At 43.2% G+C, this 18,820-nt stretch overlaps 1 protein-coding gene and 1 long non-coding RNA gene across 2 annotated transcripts in view; both read right to left on the bottom strand.

Moving 5' to 3' along the window:
* LMX1B (LIM homeobox transcription factor 1 beta) overlaps positions 1–18,820 on the bottom strand; it is a 100,165-nt gene that overhangs the window by 41,657 nt on the left and 39,688 nt on the right. The window lies entirely within an intron of this gene.
* LOC134175470 (uncharacterized) overlaps positions 1–18,820 on the bottom strand; it is a 34,423-nt gene that overhangs the window by 5,088 nt on the left and 10,515 nt on the right. The window contains exon 2 of the long non-coding RNA XR_009969020.1: positions 6,321–6,382. This is a non-coding gene — a long non-coding RNA (uncharacterized LOC134175470). The remainder of the gene's footprint in view (positions 1–6,320; positions 6,383–18,820) is intronic.

Below are 18,820 nucleotides of genomic sequence, written 5' to 3'. Positions count from 1 at the left end.
CTGGTTCCACAGAATTCCACAGAGATAAAGCACACAATTTGTTGCAGATACTGACTGAATTTCAGTAGCATTTACATTCAAGCTAAGAGGGAGCAAAAACTTTTGTTTTTTAATCACTAACGAGTCACAGGCCTGTTTACACGAAGTAAAGAGCAAATAACACTTGCATGTGAAAAAAAGAAGCATGCTTTAGAATAAAAATCCTTGATGCATATTTCATATGGGACAGGCACTTTTAAACTAATTAGGTACATTGGAAGGGAATATTTAGATCTTACTCCACGCCATGGGTTTCTGAAACACTACTCCTTCAAGTGTAAGCACACAAGAAACACGCAAACACATCATTTACCTAAGGAATAAAAAAATGTAGTCCTTACATTTATTGCCTGTTCACATTTCTAGTAAAAAAGTACTCAAATTCATAGGTAATTCTAAGACAGATGTGACACAACAATCGACTCAAACCAAACGAACATCATTGCAAAGTACGCGTTGGAAATACCCAAAGATTATTCTGAACAAATGAAGCAAGAAAGAGATTTTATGACATGGATCTAAGAAGTTGCGAGAATAACTTACAGTCAAATGCCAAGGTTTTACACTGTCAGTTATGTAAAACAGCGTAAGACAAGGCAGCTGAATTTGTACCTCACAAAGCCCTGACAAGTGTGGTCAACCTCCTGAAAGCAATAATTTATTATCAGAAATGTCACGCCTACACAATAGCCTTATTGTTGATTCATTAGGTAATTTCCCTTGAAGACCAGCTGTTTCTAGTGTGGTAGGATGAATAATGAGGAAGATATTCAATGTTCAGGGTACAAATGACAGACATAAGGAGGTTCTAACACCACCAGCGTCCCACCGCCTACGGCACCGGCTCTGTTCCAGGGGGTAAAGGTCCTACACCTCCCACTTGCACAGAAAACCTCCCAGGTGTCAGATTTGCTCAGAGGGCAGGTTGCTGTGCAATACCTTCAATAGAATCAGGAGACCCATGTGATATGGCCATGCAGGCCTTGGGCTCATTGTCACCTTCTATTTCCATTGACGTGCCCTGAGGGTAGATACTTTCTCCTCCCAGCAGACTCAATTTATTCCCAGGTGCTCTAGTGAATGTCTCACCACCAGTATAGCTTGCAAAAGACAGTCCCGATGGCTGCGCTCCAGGCAAGCCTTTATCCTATTTTCCAGAAGTGCCTCTTTTTTAACCTTAAGCCAAATGCTATCTAGATAATAATTATTAAACTATAATTTACTACAGCTAGTAGTACTATCCGCTACTTGTTCGTTTTGTGGTTGGTTGGTTCTGTGTATTTTTTTCTCGTAATTTTACACAAATACATTATTCGCCCCTCAAATGATCCCTCTGAGGGCTACATCTCCATCACGTTAAGTAACACTGCAATTAAAGTGAGTTAAATTCACCAATAAGCAGACAAGCACCATGTGCTGTATGGTTGGTGTTCATTATGCTCAGTACATTAATGCTAACAGTTTGTCAAGTCTTTTCATGCTACAGCCACGTAAACTACATTAACCAGAAAAGAAAAAAGGGAAGAACTTGTCTAAAGCCCCTTAAAGTGAACCTGGAATACAAAACTCGGGTGGACCCATTCCTTTGCCTTTCAGAATGTATTTATTTGGAAACAAATGCATGCTGAGCAGCATGTGGACACACAAATGCATGCTACAGGCAGAAGCTGCACAGAGCAGGATCTGATTAGAATCGCCCCTGCTTTTGTTGTGCTCCTGAAGGCTGCAGCAGGATGGAAGTCTGGATGTTGACAGTCACCTCTATAGCAGATTCAATGAATATAACCGGTGTGTTGACAGAATGCACACAATTTTAGGTGAAACTTTAAAAGAAAATAAACCCTCTCTCTACCTTGCCTAGTGACAGCTTAAGCTTTGAGACGATGGAAGAATAATTCAATTTCTAAAAGCCTGTCATTTGCAAGTGTCCCTATTCCTGCTACATTGCCCTTTGAGTTGCAGTTATATTAACACTTTCAATTATACATGGCTTTACTAAAGCCAAAAGGAACCCGAGCCAGTAAGCGTTACTTAAGTATTTTTCTGTTTCAAGTCGCACCTACACGGTACTGTACTAATGGTACATAAAACACAATTGTTTTTCAGTGAAAGTGTTGTGTAAGATACATAATTTAGTAAATATCTTTGTCTGAAATCTTACTTGTGCTGCAGCCGAGATCAAAATCAAGCTATTGTCCTTACCTACCGGGGAAAGGGGTGTAATAAAACCCTGGATTTACTGTTAATCAGATCTGCTGACTTCGTGACTTCCCTGTGTGTTTTAATACTGCACCATAGGTGCATAACTGCATCCTTAGTCACCAGAACAGGTCCTCTCTTTCACCACAACTACACTGTAGTAATTTAGTTGCTTTTAGAACCATACCTTTTTATGCTTCAACTGAATACAAAACAGTATTTTTAATATCAGAAGAAAATGTGTGAGACAATATATGTGAAGACTTTGTGTCCATCCCCCCCCAACAAGGGGGAACACTAGTCCCTGTTGCAAGCTCCCCACTCTCGAGCTCTCCATCCCATCCCATGGAAAGGCAGCCCATCGCTTTGGGTGTTCTGGCCTCACCTGGCAAGCTTTAAGAAACCTCCCTCCACATTTGAAGCCTCCAGACTTTAAGAGTTTCCAATGGTCAGTAAAACATTTGCCTAATTCATGGCCTGATCCTATTCTCCATAGCAGGATTTTAAATTTGAAGTCACCCCTGGTCGACATTTAAGTAGAGCTGAGAGAGTCGTTTGGGATTTATATTTAAAACATAAATCTAAATCCTGGTTTGCTGAAGTCGTAGGAAAAATCACAGCTACTAGGGCAGCACTGCAGCCTCTGTGTGCCCCTCAGGCTTGTATCCTCCACCACCTTACCCTGGGGAAGGTGGGAACATGGTCCTCCAGAAACAGCCTGCAGCAAGAACTGCGGACATCAGTCACTAGCTGAAACTGCTGTCAAAGTAAAACCTCACTGCAACTAAGATTTAACCATATCCTCCTTTCTATCAGCAAAAGCACAGCACTGACAATTGTGACTATCAAAAATCCAACCTTAGGAGCAGTTTGCACTTCTCAAAAGCCTCCCACAGCAGGAGCATCTCTTCTATCTTGCTACAAGACTCCTTTCCATGAATTACAGAGTATATTGCTTTAATATTAGCAGACTTTTAAGTACAACCAAGACTTGGAGAACTCCTCCCTGGTCACCCAGCTCAGCAGTCTACTGGGACAGGAGCAGTGCCACTGACTCCTGTGAGACTTCACAGTGTTTCGGAAGGAGGGGATCTCTTTTCCTATTGTTTTTACCTATTCAAGTCAAAATGTGGAGATGTGCTCAGGACGACTTCTCCATGCAGAAATTCATACACTGCGCCCCACTACAGACAGTTCTGCCAGCAGAAGTAGTTTTGCAATTAACAAAATCTTGTCCATGGCTCCGTTTTAGAATCTGATTATTGTTCTACATTTATCTTAAGCAAAGTGGCTGACAAATAACTGCAAAATAATGTGATAAAAACCATTTATAATGCCAGCTTATTCCAGGTCTTTCTCCCTAACTATTTATGACAAGGTAATAATGCTGGTTATGCATTTGTCTGACTTTAAATTGGTTACTTATAGCCATGATGGATGAGGGGAAAGATCGCCTTATTCTGAAAAGCAGCTCTTGATTTCTGATCTCATTTCTGCAGGTAATGAATTATATCTAATTAGTAGGTTCCAAATCTAATCAAGAGGTTGAGATGTTGACCCAGAGACAGCAAAAGAGGGTGAGGAGGCCTCCTTTTATGTTTTTTTGCTTATCTTAAATAAAGAATTCCCCATATATAGTCTTCAGTACTTCACTAACTACACCCGCTAAAGATGGAATCAATTCTAAAAGTCACTGTTTCAGTTAACAGTTTAATGAAACTCATCTCCACAGATGTATTCTTTCCATTGGGAATGTAAACTCCTTATTCACCATTACAGTCTATTTAGTTTATTATCAAGGAAATGTACAAGAAATTGTGGTTGTTCTTGCAACCAAATCGGGCTCCGAATGAAAGAAATTACTTTTGATGAAAGAATTTTGTGACTTAAGAAAAATTTCCATCAGAAATAAACAACTAAAAAAATATCAAGGACCTGAAGTGGAAAAAACAGCGCAAGCTGTGGATGGATGGATAGATTAGATAGATAGGAAAATGTTTACAGTTTTACATCACAGTAACCATAAAACAAATAAAAAAGCTACATTTCTAATGACATTTTGCTCTTATAAGTGCAATTTTCCCCACCAGAGCCAGCAAAGTAAACAGAATATATCAGTACAAAACCTACCCCAAAAGACAGTCAATTGTCTACTCCTGTTTGTTATTCTTTGGCTTTCACACTAGACCCAAACTCACTGTTTTACACATAAAAAGGTTCAAATGTATCTTTGCAATGTTAATACATGTGCATCAGTGAATCATCTCCCTCTAAGACTGCTCTGAACCTCCCACAATTAGAGTGCTGGAGGTTTGACAACCACTGTATTAAGCCCTGAAACACCAGTGTACAGCATGTAGAGCTTTCGTCACAGCTTCCCTCTTACTTTCCCTTTATTTTTAAATCTATGTTAAGATCTTTTAAAGAGAATTAGCTATTAAAATAAAAAGGGCATTTAAAAGACAAATATCTTATGAATTAATAATGAGGACCTATGCCGCAAAGTTTATGCTCATAAAAAAACCCAATACATTATACAAGTTCTTCAGATACTGTTGCTAAAGCTAGAATAATAAATCCCTTTAACTGAAGTCCTACATAGGCCTAAATTTCTCCTAAATATTCCTAAAACATTGATCATCTGTTTATCTAAAACTTCCACAGCTCCTAAGTCCAGCAAGATAGCTTAGTTTGTAAAGGACAAAATCCTAATCCCTTATTTATAACTTGTGGCTCTATCCCTGCCAGCAAGCTCTATCTGAACATAGTTACAGAGCACCAAGCTCTGCAAACAGGAGTTGTGCCCCTTGCAGCCCACGGGGCACAGAGGCAAAGGCGTTTGGCAATGAAGTCTGCAAGGGGGAAAGTGAACAAAGCCAGGGGGGAAGTCAATTCCAGAAAGTGCAATGGCATCAGGAAAACTGGGAAAATCAGGGGAAACCCCACTAAGTGTTCGGCTGAGCCTGATGCTTTAACATGATCTGTTCTGTAGGGAAGATGCAATCTCTGCTCAGGCTGGGCATCCCTTGCCCTGCTCCCAGGACATGCCGGTACCAGCAACCCAGAGAAAGCCTGACTTCGGCTTGGTCAAGACTTTCTTGCTTCTGCAAGTGCCTTCTGCTGGATAAAACTCTCCCCCAGAGATGGATTTTGAGTGCAGCAGCTACAGTTCCCCAAGCCTGAGGCAAGGTGAGAGAGATAAAAAGGGCTAAACACAAACTGCAACTCAAACACACACAGGTTGTGCTGTACCTGCAGTGAATGCTTTGGGGTAATAAGCCATCAGCTTTCAGAGCTTGCAGGGATCACAGGACACGAGACTAGAAAGCTGAGGTAATATACTTCTGATTCATTACAGCTAAACTTTTCCACAGCAGAACACAGATGTACTTGGAGGCCTTCAAGCGTACCGGGGTGATATAAATTCCTGCTTTTGTGTGGTGACACTGCGGGCATGTGGAAGCTCAGAGGACACAGACTCCCTGCGTGACCTGTGCAGGCTGCATGCACCAGCCTGAAAACTGCTGACCCATCTCTGCTTTCCCAGGAGCAAGCACAATTTTATGTGATCTATTAAAAGTCAAATAATCATCAGTCTTCTGCTATTTTTTAACCTGCCAGGCTCTACATAACCTTTATTTCTTGTTTTGATCATAATTTGAGAGTCTTTTCAGTGCTTGTGACACAGCGTCCAGATCACCACCCTTTCCAAGACTGTTCTGACAGGCCACAATCCAGCTTCATGCAGTCAAACTCAACACAACAAGACACTCAAAACCCCTGATGACTACAGAGGGAGTGCTGGACTGAATAAACTGGAGCCATCCAGTGTTCCGCTTATGCTTAACATTGCTAAGATGATGCTACCTCTTGATTAGTATATTACTGAAAGGAACCGTACTTTGTTTTTCATATTGGAGCACCCTGAAAACTCCTGGTACTTTGCTTGGATTTGCCAAGTGTAAAAAGAGAGAACATGCTGTTCTAAAATACACTGGTAAGACATCTGGATCAGGAGGTCCAGGGGCCACATAATTACTGAAAGGGAGACATTATTCCATGTTGTACTCACTTGTACTCACTTCATTACATGCCTGTCCTGCTCTTAAGCTCTTCCTGATCCTGCTGTCAAGCACTTTAGATCCTACAGTAGAAAAATGTAATGAAGGAACACTGTTATAATTTATAAGCACATATTGCACAGCAATAGCAGCCAAGGTGTTGCTCAGTGTAATTCCTTAACTAAAGGAATGGCTTAACAGACCATTGCAGTGTTACAGATAAAGCAACAGCAGCTCTCCTGTCATGAACCTTAATTTTACATGATTTATAACTGGGCTGCAAAGGTATTATTGATTTAAATCCACCAATGCAAAGTCTCAGCATGGAAACTTCATCAGACATCTGAGGAATATGGCAAGATAGCCATAACAAGCTCTGTTAGGTTAAACTGGACATTTAAAATGAGGATTCAGCCATCCTTTCAGTTCTGTTTCTGACACCAGGTTTATTCTGTTTCAAAAGAAAAACCTTTTTTCTAGGAAAGCCTACTTCCTTCTCCTGCCTTAACGTGTTAAACCGTGCTTAAGAGCCCTGTGCAAGAACGGCAGTTTTGGTCTCAAAGCTTCTGCAGGTAGGCAGAGCTCATCTCTATGTGCTCCAGGCAGCTCGCTACCCCAGTGCCCAGAGGTGTCCTGCACAGGCTGTGATGTGCACACCCATCTGCCCGACAACAGTCTCCTAATCCTTAGCTTTTGTAGCCTGAAGTCACTCCTAAGAGAAGTATTTGATCCGCTGAAGCAAGCGAATAAGAGAAGGATAATCTTAGGGGATGCACCACTGCTTCCTGACTCACTGCCCCGAGCCTATGGCGCTGCTTTGGTATGAGCCAAGGCACGGCGCTTCCCTGGACCCCCTGACCAGTGATGCTCCTGGCCATCAATCCAAATACTGCTGCTTCAAAGAAACCTGCTTGTCTCTGAGCACACGTCCACTTAGAGTGAAACTCTGCGCTACCGCCTGCTGTTTTGTGATCGCCAGAGACAGGCTTGTAAACTGTGTGGGTAATAGCAGTGGAGTCTTTCGGCAACAAGCAGGAAGATTCTGAACTCCCTGACTTCACATGGGTAAATGAACGTGTGTAAAAGGCATTCAGCACTGTCATTGCAAAGGGTTTTAAAACAATTAAAACGAAGAAGCATCAAGACACAGGAATTCCCATTATACTGTAGGAAACAATGAGGATTTTTATTATTTTTATTTTAAAGGAAAAGAGGTATGCTTTAAAAATCTGTCAAGCTATTCATGCTTATTCTCCAGAAATACTCAGAAGAGTTCCCAGTATTTAACTCCTGGAACCCAACCACCTCAGAAGGGCTGGCCCTGTGCTCCCAGCTGTTAAGTTTGCACAGCTTACCTTGTTGCAGGGCACTGCAAACATGCACCGTGCAATACCTGTTTGGGAAGGGTACCATTTGCTTGCCAGGCAGACTAGTAAAATGATGGATTCATAGAACTATGTCTTTCATCTAAAGAGGTTAAGTGACCAGTTCCAACTATGCCTGTTTCTCAGGCAATACCAGTTTTAAGAGCTCATTTTTAAAGCCAGACAACTCTATTTTGTGCATTTATCTATTTATTTATGCATTTCCAAAGATCACCACAATATTTACTCTGTTATTAAACTCCATGTGTCAGGCACTAATGGCCTGTAATTATCTTTGAAACTGGATTTGATGTTGCGAAGTTACATAGTGTAGACAAGTGTCTTAATGATGAATGTCAGTGTCAGGGCTGCTGTTAGGGTTTCATCATGAAAAACACTGTTCTGCTTCTGCAATTTACTCAGAAAACACACCTGCCATGCAGAGCATATGAAAACAGATCAACAAGAAGCCTTGCTTAAAAACTAAAACCGAATCTCAAACACCCTAAACCTGTATGTCAATCAATTTCAGAATAGCATAGAAAAGAAAACCTACAGTTACCACTGCTCATAGCCAGCAGCTCATACTCAACTGCACAGACTAACGTAATACTACTTTTCTTATTCAACGGAATAGTTCACAACATAATTCCACAAAATTAGCATAAAATCAGATGTCTGTGAGCAGTATTTCCTTTGTTCCCCCTCGAGTTTGGCCAAACCAGCGTGTTCTGTGTCATTCTTTTTGTGAACAAATGGCTGAGAGCTATCCCTGCCAATTCCCCATTATGTCCCTTTGCCCTCACTCATTCTGTCTTCATAGAGAACAGAAACCCCCCAGCAGCAGGAACACACTGCCATTAATTCAGTTACCCAGGGAATTTCACACCTTTGCCAGGCCCTTTACGGTTCTCATTTTAGTGCAACCTAATCTCAAATGGATGCAGAAAGCTGTGAAGAAGGGCAGCTCAAGCTGAAGGCAGCAATTAAATGATAATTAGGGCTTTACTTCATCTTGTGATTGATAGAGGCTTACAGGGCCCAAACTGCATCTTGTCATCTACTAATAGGCTAGGCAAGATACTCCACTAGAGTCTGAAGGATTTTGTCTTATCTCAAGAGAGATAATCTACTCAACAAGTAATCTCCTGCCTCTGGTAAAGTGCCACTGTATATTTACCAGGCCAGTATTCTTCACGGTTCAGCTCTAAACAAGCCTTAGGACTTCCTTAGGAGCAAGAAAGCTGGGGCTTTTCTTCCCCACATTCAGGCGTTTGCGTGTCTCCCAGCTCAACTGGGAAATGGGAGCTGGTCGCTCCACCTCCCCTCCAGCCCAGACACTTGCAAGAGCCACTGCCGTGGAATCTCAGCAATGGAAAGCTTTCAAACTGGTTTTAATCTTCACTATTCCTGAGAAAGTGAACTGCATCGCAAAGATCAGCCCCAGCTCCAAGCCAAACACAAGCTGGGCAGTTGGGAAGCAGGAGCCAAAGCACATGATCTGGGGCACCTGAAGTTCCTGTGCCTCTACGCTTGTGTACTCATCTGTGTCATTTGGGCCACAGCAGACCCAATTACTTATTATAAACAATTCAGTTTATCTTTATCAGAATCATTATCTAAATTGGCTACATGACACATACTGTTTTCCTAACTGCACTCCTGGGAAAATCTGCTATAAAATCTGTGATTTTGTACTTTGTAATTATCCCTCTATGGGCTATAAAACATTACACTTGTGTTTAAAATAGGTATAAGCTAGCATTTTCCACTGCTCAAAATGGAACATTCATTCTACCTCAGAAAATAAAATGCAGCAACATATTTGGTGCAAGCAACACGCACAGAGTTTCTGCAGCAGCCATGTTGAGGCTGCTGATCTGATTCCAAAGGCACAGGAGTTTCTCGTGATGCACTCCATTTTTATTATAGAGTTTCGATCTACTGCTTGATGTTTCTTTTTCTTTGAGCAAGGTAAAGATGACCTAAGTTAGTGTCAAGTGAAACATGGCCTTAGCTGGCATTTTAGACTGGAAATGATGAGGTGTCAACAATAACAGCTAACAGGATCGTACTCCCAGTGTCATTAATTTTTCTCTTTTCAGTATCCTCCACATTTCCTGCTGTAAAAACGCTGGCCAATTCTTCCCTGTTGCTGACTTTTGTTTTCCTTACTGTTTTGAGAAATTCCTCCTTCCTCAGGATTTAGAAATCCATTTCACACAGTGCCAAGCCAGCAGCTCTCCCCATGATTAAAACAAAACACTTTAGTTCTAAAGAGCAAAGACCTAACCTCCCATCTCGCACAACATGAGGTGTCCCCAGCCTCCCTTTTTAGCTGATTCTGCTTGCTTGAGGTACTTTCAGAAGTTCAGTAACTAGCAGTGGAGGGGTCATGTTTGCCCTCAAGTTGCTGCTTTTCATGCTTGACATGTTTTTCTACTGTCCGGTCCCTTAGCTGCAGCAGGGTCATGAGGATGGAGAAAAGGGTGGGGGTTACAGAAAGGGTATTGTATTACACAAACCCCAAAAGGTTTCGGTTACAGAATGTATATTGTCCATGCCTATTGGGCTTGTGGAGAAGTATCAAGTTCACCACATTCTCATTTGAGGACTTTGATCCTTTCAGTTAAAAAGAAGCTGCTTAGAATTACTCTGCAGAGCAAAGAAATGAATCAGTTGTACTCACTCACCCAGCACTGAGGAATGCCAATATTTCTGTTAGCCAGCCCAATCCTAGGGAGATTTACCCAGCTGCAGAGAGGCTGGAAGGGGCTTAAGTCTATCAACACAACCACAGGCTCCCTCCTCCTTTCAGAAAGGCCCAAGCACCTTTTATGTTGCCTGACTTTCAATGATGTGGAGCCTCTTTACACTTCTAGAGAAGTGTGTGTAGTGTCACACTGGGTTTGAGTATTTTCATGTTCCTTTCAAACTGGAGTATTTTTATGCTCCTTCTATAGCCAAAGCAGCAATGTGAGCTACAGCCATGCATCGTACCTCCTCTCCTCTTTCTCTAGGTTATCCATGATCTACCAGGTATTCCTGCTTAGGTAGTTTATCAGATAAAAATACACATGGTTAATGTGATAGTGCAGTCAGCTCCCAATCCAAAGGACACTGACTTTGCCAACCCAACATAAACCTACGTCACCTACCACAAAATGTATTTCTGCTTCAGCTACAGGTTCTTCTCTTACTGCTGTAGCTCAGGTGACTCCCTTAGCACCAACTAAATGGCCAAATAACACCCGCATGGAGAACATGCTGATGACCTGCTCTCAGCCCCCATGCATTCCTCCTTCAGTAGGAGCAGGCAAGGGGAACAAAAGCTACACCAAAGATCCCTCAGTCCTCTGGCTTCCCCCGACCAGGACACTAGACTGAGCTTTGCTGGAGAGCTGCAATCCCCAATGTGATGCTTTGTTGAGTGATTGGAAGAGGAAAAAAGCACATAACAACAGGGAGCAGCAGCAGCAGACACCCAAGCAGCTCCTCTGATCTGCAACTGTTCTGTGGGAAGCAATGCGCTTGTGAATGGGGTCAAAAGGGACCCTGAAAGGCATAATGAAGCGTTAGCTGATTTTTCAAGGGGCTCTGTTTTGTTGCGTTAGCAATTTTCTACAGCATTAAGCAGTTTCATGGTACATTGTACTGTGTTGCCTGAAATGGCACACAGACTATTTTCAGCCCAGAAGCTGGAGGATATGGGACTTGAACATGGTACTAACATCACAAGGAGACTAAGAACGGCCGTGACACACCAAAGCTTTCTACTGCAACAAAACCGATCCTCCTTGCAGCAGCCCCATCAGGAGTCCTGCTCCAGCCTCCCAATGAACCGCATCAGTGCCTGAAGAACCTACATCTTTACTAATCACTACCTATGTGTAACCTGTACTCTCTCTTTGCTCCAACCCTCCATCCTTTCCCTCTTTCTTCCTTTCTCACTTTTTCTCCTTAAACAGGCTTCCTTCTTATTCTTTTTCTCAGTGAAATTGTCCAGAGATAATAGTAAAAGAAACAGTTTCACTATGGGGCCAACTCTTCATATAACAAATGCAATATATATACTTCAATCACGATTTTCAGTTACATTCGGATCTATACTTGTCCATTCTAGTTACACAAGGAAAACAGCAAGTTACTGGCACGTCCACAGTGAGCGAGGCTGTCATGCAAGTGTCTTGGGAGGCTGTCATGCAAGTGTCTTGGGATGATCACGCTGATATTCAGAGAGAACTCTGGACTCAGAGCAAAAAGCAAGGTTTCAAAAGGGCTAGAAGACGTATCGCCTACAGGCCGTAAGCAGCACTCCTGACTAAGAAACAACCTGGACCACATCAGTCGTGGCATTTTAAAAACAACACACTCAAGAATAGAAAGTGGTATCAAGTGACATGATACAATATGTACAACATGTCTGTACTCCACTAAATGGTCTATCACAAAGGGTCATGTCAATGCACAGAAGCTGCACTGCTCCTGCCTGAGCCTCTTCAAATAGGACATGGAGAAGAATTCAGGAGTATCTGCAGCTTGAAGGGAGATGAGAAACCCATGTGGCTACTGGGGGTCTTTATTCTTTAAGATCTTGCCTTTTAGACTCACGCAGCACTTCTAATAACAGTAATATTTTTTATTGCTGCTTGATTTGCAGTATTTGAATCAGGCTGGAATCAATGTCTTTGGCAAGGAAGAATTCCATACAGTGTTCTCCAATCTCTCCTTTTTATTTACAACTACAATCCTAAAATCATAGTTGCCTCACATTGAAAGAGTAAAGGAGCAAAGTGTTCCAGACACAGCCTGGTAAAAGGAGAGCTCTCATCTGTTACAGGGAGTTCTTAAAATTTCATGAACATTAGAGTTTATGATGTTACATTTGTCACTAGAATATTTCTCAACTATTAAACTTCATAGACCAAACTACAAAACAAACCCCCAAAACAGAGCCCCACTAAGATGCTCAGCGCCCTTTGCACATGCTGCTGAGGGATCTGCCCCATGCCTTCCCTGTCAGCCAAACTCAGACTGGCTTCAGCTCAGGGAGACCTGCCTGGTAACGACAGGATAGGTCCCTTTGGATTACAGCAAGAGAGAGGGATCTCTTTGTGGAGCACTCGATGGTCACAGCCAGCGTGGCTGCAATGTGGGCAGTCACTTCATGAGCCTCAAAACACACAGACACCACCACAGGGTCTCCAGGGCCCCATCCTGCCTGACATCCATGCGGAGATGCTCCTTCACACAAAAGTACCTCTATAATCTTGTGGATAACACGCATTCTGATGTTACCCTGCCACAAACTGGGAACCATGAAACAAAAAAAGGCCTGGAGGTCTGGATCCATTTCCAAGACTTCTCACTAACTTTGTGCCTCCCCCCAGAGCTGTGACTCCGGGTTCCCAGTGCTCAGGTGGAGCAATGCTTGTGGAGAGAAGGTCACTGCATGGGTCCAACAGCACAGAACACAGATGGAGGGGAGAGCAGGACCCGGGTGACTCCTGCCTGTCCTCCTCAGACAGGCACTCAAAAAAGACATTATTCATTTGAAGAATGAGACTGTGCACGCCAGAGAACCAGAGGAACATCTGTGCTCCAGTGCAGTGGAGGAGAGGGAGGAACCATGTCACAGTGTCAGTGAACTGCTGATCCATGTAAAATGCCAGGCATGGTATCAAGCACTGTGCAGAAAGCACTGCTCGTGAAAGCTGTGCCTACATGGTGGGACGGCCTCTGTGGAACTGTGCCTTGACTGTCTCCTAGCTGCTTACTGGGATGAGACCTGGAAATAACACATCCTTCTCTGCACCTTGATCGCCTTTGGAAAAGGGCCCAGACACAGAGGAGTGGCAGCCTGGTTGCTCCAGGTGAGGCATCACCAATCCCAGCCACGCAGTGAGGGTGCAGCAGCACTCTGCATACAAGAGGTTTCTCATCAAGTCTGCATGGGAGTAACCAAGCACAGAAGCTGGCTTGGCACCATCAAGTCATTAAGGGTATGTTCTGGTCAGGACTGAGCTGTACAAACATTTCTACTTCAGAGTGTGAGTGTTTTCTGCTGAAGCCTTGAGTTAATCCTCTAGGCGCACCTTCTCCAGCCTCAACATCCATCCTGCAAACCTCTATTCTAATGCTGAGGAAGTCAAGGTGCTTACATAGCTGATTGCCTTCTTACAGCAAACTGCTGTGCATTCAATTGCATCTGCTAATATCCTCTGTAATCTAAACTATGCGGGTGAAAGCAATCACCAAGGCTCAGATTAAACAGCAACAAAGCTTGTTGCTGTTGTTGGGCTGTACTGTCCTAAGTATTTATTCCAAACTGCACTTCACTTAACATTCATACTGCTTTTCTCCCAAGCAGTAGAATCTTTCTGTATTTAAAGACAGCAAATTCTGTTCTTTGTCACCTTCTAGACAACAACTTGACTAAATGGAACTAACCAAAACCAAACTCTCATTGCAAAGAACTAGAAGGCTGCCTTTTTTTGCTAATCTACATCAATCCTTACTGAAGGGACATTTTTAATAGGCAACCTACCCTTCTCAGCAATAAAGACTGAATAAAGGAACACATTAAAAGGAATACAAAAGTGTGTATGAAGAGCTGCTCACTGGAAACAGCCACAGATAAAAATCCATGGAAATGTCATCTTACACTGTTTGTAGATACAGCTGTACCCATATCTCTAAATTACAAATGATAATGAGGTGTAAAGATTTTATCAGGTACCTAGCCTGCTTGAAAGGCCTTTGTGTGTTGGCTGGTGTAGTCTCATATGAGGTGGTAGGAATTTTGTTTTCTTTTCTAAGTGGAACATCAGATTACACAGGTCTTATTTCACTGCTGATTGCAGTCGTCCACTTAACATCTTGACAGATATTCAAGAACGGAGCAAGGCTGGTGGCGCTGCCGAGTGAGGTGCGCATTCATCCATCATCTGCTAACAGATCACTTGGAGGGCCAGGCCTTATGTCATTAGCCTGCTGCACTCCACAACTCGGTGGCTTTTTTTCCTTTTTAATTCCTGCTAACTAGGTTTCTGAACAATTCTGTGACAGCCTGTTAGCTTTTGTTCCTACAAACAAAAACGCCAACTGAAAACATCTTAGGCCAGAGCTTGAATAATACAGTATGGGCTTTGATAGATTTGCTGCAGATAACAAGAGCTGCGTGATGCTTTGGCCTATTTCCAGTGAGGATTGCCACTGCACAGCCTCTGTACGGTCGGGGAGTCTCCAAACACTTTGTTTTCCCCAGCAGCAGGACTGTGCCTGATGTGCCATCTCCTGCACTCCCATCCCAGCCCCTCCTATAGAGGAGATTGACTCCCAGTTGAGCCTGTAATTCTGCCATCTAAGGGTCAGTCAGAAAGTAAGAAGGGACACTTTGGTGTCCAAACAGATGATGGACACTGGCTCAAATACAGGAATAACTAACCAGGATCTGAATGCATCACCAAGCCCCAGGCAGTGCACCACCGGGGGCTGGCAGCAGAGCAAGCCCTGGGCAGGACAGCAGGCTCAGCAGTGCCAACACCCTGCCAAAGCCCGGTGCTGCTCTCACCTCTGCTTCAGCTCAAAGGTGAAGATGCCCCAAGAACAACCTCTGCCCATGATCCCCGACTGGTCTTCCTGAAAAGCAGTTTTCCAGAGGGTCTGGCAGAGGATTTCCCCAATTCCAGATGACCTCTGCTGTCAGAACCACACCAAGTGCCCAACCTCTCCGGACCCATTAGCACTGTGCAACAGTATGGGAATCTGTTGGTTGGTATGAACCTCATCCTGAAAGGAAACCGGTCCATCAGTCCAACATGAAATGTTCTGTGAAACACAAAGCTGATTGTTCTATACCCATTTATTAGCGCTTTTGGCGCCTCATTCAGCCTCTACCTGGTTACATTAGAAGAGGAACTCTCTTGAACCTCTTTAATGTTCTTAAGCTCTTAAACCACAAAGCATGTACTATTTGTGGCAGCCTGTAAGATTTATTACACAGGCTGGCCTTGTGTTCACACCTCTGTTGAAAGACAGAAACAAACTCTTCAGCATTCAACAAAGAGAATTGTTGCTTGTCAACATGCCGCTGCATAGTTTGACTTCACTGGACTTATGAGGAGAGTAAGGTTTCTCTCTAACACTGCTGTCTGTGAAATAGCCCTGAACAAGAAGCAATGAACACAGAAAGTTGAAGCTACCTGTGTGCGTGACATAGTTATCATCCTGCTTGCTTTTGTCTAGCGCTCAGTGGAAAAATACATTTGCTCCTATTTGGGAAACACTCAGTAAAATCATTAAAAGCCATGGATGAAACCCTATAAAATAGATTTGTGTTTCCTTGTCCCAGCACACTTGACATAACAAAGGGCATATACTCCTTAATGTAAATAGATCACACTTGCACAACACTATTCTAAATAAATCTGGGGCTAATGTAGTTTATGAGATACACTGAGGAGGTTAAATTGTTTCTGACTAGGTGGTTAATTAAAGGATTTATTTTGCAATTGCAGAGGACCCATAACTCATGAGTTACTACACAATAAAAGTGTTGTAGATGTGTAAAATAACACCACGATTAACTCCCCCAAGCCACCTAGCCCCATGCAGCTTTGTGTGCCCCTTTTCCTTGTGCCAATGGCCTCAGACCAAAGCTCAAGACCTTCTACCAAACTGTGGCTTGGGGTTGGGCTTGCGTTGTTGTTGTTGTTGGGTTTGGGGTTTTGGTTTGGTTTTTTCCTAGTGAAATAGATGCATCTGATGTAGTGGTGCTTAAGGCTTCTGCCAGCTACATCAGAGGAAGGAAAAACACATAGAAAGGATTAATTATCAAGCAAAAGTGGTCTGGAACAGAAGAGAGAAAAAGCCCAGTAAGACTTTTTAATAGATGGCTCTCATTCCGTTTCTCTCTCAAAAGACTCCTGAGGATCTTTGAGCTGTAACAGTGAAGCCACCATCAGAAGTCATACTGCATTTGTATTTCGCTTGGCAAGGTCTAGCATTTGCTTTACCATTTCCTCAAAGTAATCTTAATGTTTAATGAAAAGTGACAAAGAGGAAGTGTGAAAAAAATAGAGCATGGTTTTCCTTTTAGTTAAAACTCTGATTGTTTTGGTCCATATTAAAAAAATGATTTTCCTATATATTTAAGCCCTCTAAAATCCATGCCATTCGGCTACCAGCATTAATGACGTTAGGGTGAATTATAAAGAGAAATCAAATTTTCCATAGCATTTGAACGCCATTAAAATGCCAAACAATAAACTACCAGACTGCAAATTAGATCAGTGGAAATATCAAACACATTGCGGTATAAAATCCATAATTGCATTTAGCGCTTCGGCTCCCAGGGGACAGGCTGCTAAAGATCATCACCGTGCCACATATGAGAAGCTATTGACAGAACGATAAAAATCGACAGGCTAACCAAATAAACACTGCAGGCTTCATTAAATATTCAGCAACTGAAATTTGACTATCATGGGCCTTTTTTCTCCCCCCATGAGATGGGTCCTGCTGCAGCGCTCAGGGTTTTCCCTGTGACAGCAATATGGGCTGCTGTGCCCTGCAGGCCTGCGCAGCGCCGAGCGGCGGCAGGACACGGGCAGCACCGTCAGGTACCGGCGCCATCAATAAACATGCTGCAGCTCAGACAGGGTTATTATTCTTCTGAATACATTATTAGCCTTGGCCCCAGGAATATCTGGCTCCAAAGGCTTTAATTAGAGGAAGTGTAATATTTACCAAAGTTTAACACTTCTCCTGTGAGGACAGGGACATCTCGTCCTTAACAAGGTGCTCTTTTAAGGAGCTGAGCACTAAATTACCTCCTTTCTCGCCCTCCTTCTGCATGGTGGGGTGATGCTGTGACTGGATGGTCCTGCACACCCTAAGAAGAGATGATCAGGATGTTCCAGGCTTTCCAATGACAAATGGCTACCTGCATTTAAAGGGCTTGTGGTTGCCTCAAACAGCTCTCCACCAAGCCCAGAGAGTGCCTCTGGCTTGGGTGCTGGGGTGCTCATCACTGTATGGCCCTGATCTAGGGAAGGGTAGTTTGCTTTTCATAGCTGTAAAAGGGACACAAAGGGAGTGAGCATCCCTGGTAGAAGATGGGATGGCGCTAATTTTGAGTTTTATCAACCACTTATTTCTTGTTTCTCTCTACCTGCTGCCAGGAAAAGCCATGCCTGTGGCTTACACAGCCATTCTTCCTGCTCACAGAGAGATAAATGGAGCTACAGGAGAGCCTGGTACAGGCAGAGGGCAAGGAGCATTGCTACATGCTTGTGGAAGAAAAGGCACCTAAGAAAAGCCAGTTCTGCAAGCAGAACAACACTTGCTGCTTATGGACCTGGCCCAACCAAAAGGGTGAGAAACTGAGACCTGGGACAGAGTTTGACTACCAATGTGCATAAAATGCTTAATATATACTGGCATGTTACTTAAAATTACACTGAACATTTCAAGCCCCACTATCCTGTCAAGATCCATTTTAGCCTGCTTGCACGATCGTGTGTGCCGAGGGACACACTCACTGCTGCAATAGAAAAACCACAAAAAGCCTGCATGTTTCCTCTCTGTTCCTACAGGCCTTGGAGTCTGAAATTAGAACAAATAAAATGTATAATGCATGCTCTGGAAGCACCCAATAGGGTTATAAGCAGCCATTCCCTCTTCATGGAGAAAAAGTTTATGTAAATGACTGATGACAGTGTTATTGTGTGAGGAATATCAATGGAGTAATTACAGTTACATAGCTTGCTGCTGCACTGCTGCTCTAAGCCTGTGTTAATTTTTCACACCACTCCCTTGGGAAAGATCGCAGTGTGCTCCTAAGAGCAGAGCTAATAATCGGAGCTCTGAGCCACTGCCGCTGAAACTAGCCCCAAGGTCTTTCTGAGCAGACTGCTAAACACTGACTGTCTCCCCAGAGAGAAGAGAACAGAGATAAAATGATTAAAAACTGCCAAATTGGACTGGCAATCACTTGGCTCTACTGTCAGCCCAAGACAAGACAAATCTCAGTTATTTTTTCTTTTGTGAGCTGGAGAACCAGGAGAGCACAAAGCGGCGTGGCTGCAAACAGAGCAGCGGACTTGCCACATTTTGGGTCTTCACAAGTACTGTGTCAACATCTGCAGACACAAA

Source organism: Pezoporus occidentalis, unplaced genomic scaffold, assembly GCF_034315485.1.
Source record: "Pezoporus occidentalis ecotype Australia unplaced genomic scaffold, CSIRO_AGI_Poc_V1 ctg68, whole genome shotgun sequence".
Classification (NCBI taxonomy): domain Eukaryota; kingdom Metazoa; phylum Chordata; class Aves; order Psittaciformes; family Psittacidae; genus Pezoporus; species Pezoporus occidentalis.
This window is presented reverse-complemented; position numbering and strand designations above follow the sequence as displayed.